This window comes from Elephas maximus, chromosome 21 (genome assembly GCF_024166365.1).
Source record: "Elephas maximus indicus isolate mEleMax1 chromosome 21, mEleMax1 primary haplotype, whole genome shotgun sequence".
Lineage (NCBI taxonomy): Eukaryota > Metazoa > Chordata > Mammalia > Proboscidea > Elephantidae > Elephas > Elephas maximus.
In genome coordinates, this window is record NC_064839.1 from 37,806,541 (window position 1) to 37,808,856 (window position 2,316).

Sequence of the window (2,316 nt, forward strand, 5' to 3'; positions counted from 1 at the left end):
ACTCTTCAGACAGGGATTGGACTGGACAATGGGATAGAAAATGATACTGGTGAAAAAATGAGCTTGTTGGATCAAGTAGACACATGAGACTATGTTGGCATCTCCTGTCTGGAGGGGAGATGAGAGAACAGAGGGGGTCAGAAGCTGGCCGAATGGACACGAAAAGAGAGAGTAGAGGGAAGGTGTGTGCTGTCTCATTAGGGGGAGAGCAATCTGGAGTATATAGCAAGGTGTATATAAATTTTTGTATGAGAGATTGACTTGATTTGTAAACTTTCACTGAAAGCACAATAAAAAAGAACAAATGTTGGCAAGGAAAAAAAATAAAGGAACCCTCACAACTCAACAACAAAAAAAGAAGCAGTCCAATTTAAAAATGGATGAAGGACTTGAATAGACATTTGAACTAAGAATGTATCGAAATGGTCAATAAGTACATGAAAAGATGCTCAGTGTCATTAGTCACTAAAAAAAAACCCGTTGTCCGACACATTAGTCATTAGGGAAATATAAATCAAAACCACAATGAAGTATTACTTCATTCCCACTAAAAATGGTTATTATCAGAAAAACAGAAAATAACAAGTGTTCATGAGAAGTTACAACCCTCACCTACTGCCAGTGGGGACTGTAAAGTGCTGTATGCTGTGAAAAACAGTCGAGAGGTTCCTCAAAAAGTTAAACACAGAGTGCTCACTTCAGTGGCATGTATACTAAAATTGGAATGATACAGAGAAGATTAGCATGGGTCCTGCATATGGATAACATGCAAATTCATAAAGCATTCCATATTAAAAAAAAAAAAGCTAAACATAGAATTACCATATGACTCAGCAATTCCTCTCCTAGGCATATACTCACAAGATTTGAAGCAGGGACGTAAAAAGATACATGTACACCAACATTCATTGCAGCACTATTCACAATATCCAAAAGATGCAAACAACCTAAGTGTCCATCAACACATGAATGGATCAACAAAATGTGGTATACACACAACGGAATATTATTTACCCATAAAGAGAAACAAAGTTCTGATACAACAAAAATTATGCTGAAATACCTAGAATAGGCAAATGCACAAGACACCAAAGTTTATCAATGGGTATTAGGGGTGGGTGGGAGGAGGAACTGGGTAGGTATTGCTTAAGGGGTACTAAGTTTCTGTAACAGCCAGTGAAAAAATTGGGAAATGGATAGTGGTTACGGCTGCACAACATGGGGAATGTAATTAATGTCACTGAATTGTACGCATAAAAAGGGTTGAAAAGGCAAATATTTTGTAGTATGTATTTTATCACAATACAAATAACTTTTTAAGTCTAGCTTACAGTGCCACTGCATCTGTGAATAAAACTGGGAGTCACTTCCATGTTTCTGAATGTATAATTGGAATTTACATACTTGGCAAGTAGAATAAATCTCACACTGGATGGTGCCCTGTGGCATAAGTGGTGGGGAAGGCCAATAAGACTCCGAAATTGTGCTCCTCAACTTGAACAGTTATTTAAGAACAACATCAAAGATATAAAGAGTAAAAGGGCAGTAGTCCCTATGATGTTCCATATCACACCTGTTTATTTTGCTAGTCTTATCCCTGAATTACATGTATGAATCCTGGAGTATGACTGTAGACAAATGCATGCTCAACTAAGCAGTAGTCCTGTGTGGAACGACAGGCATGGTGGGCAAATCCCACTTTCATCTCCAACTGCATGGTAAGGATCAGCATAAATCCAAACCCAAAAATGTGGATAAGGATCCAGTCCTCTCCTTTCAACTTGTCCATTCTCATCACCAGTCACCCGAAACAACACTCTCTCTGGGAGGTCATAGTCTGAGTTAGGTGCATGCACACAAGTTAAAAGGATACCACCCTTCAGAACAACCGCCTGCACAGCCTTTTCTGACCCTAGATACCGAGAGCTAGGTCACAGCGCACAAGATAAAAGGACAGTCCTTTTGACTGCCAAATTGGTAGATGCCAGCTGCAAGCTTGGGAGTCTACCTGGCACCCCAAACTTTTGCTCATCTAGTTCCTACTGTCCCCTTTGGGTTCAATAATTCATTGGAAAAACTCAGAGAACTCACAGAGAGTATACTATAGGTACAACTACTGATTTATTATAATCAGAAAGGATACACATAGGGTGAAGTCCAGGAGGGGTCCCAACACAGAGCTTTGATGTCCCCAGGGATGCATAACCCTTTCCTGTGCATGGATGTCTTTCACCAACCAGAAAGCCCAAGGAACTTCCAAGTCCAAGACCTTAATTTAGCCTCTTGCAAAGTCATGCTTGCAGACTCACTGCACAG

At 39.9% G+C, this 2,316-nt stretch overlaps 1 non-coding gene across 1 annotated transcript; it reads left to right on the forward strand.

Annotated features, from left to right (window-relative positions):
- The first annotated feature begins 689 nt into the window (after positions 1–689).
- On the forward strand, positions 690–796 carry LOC126065219 (U6 spliceosomal RNA). Its single transcript, XR_007514770.1, has one exon. It is a non-coding gene; the product is annotated as a U6 spliceosomal RNA (small nuclear RNA).
- Positions 797–2,316: the final 1,520 nt, after the last annotated feature.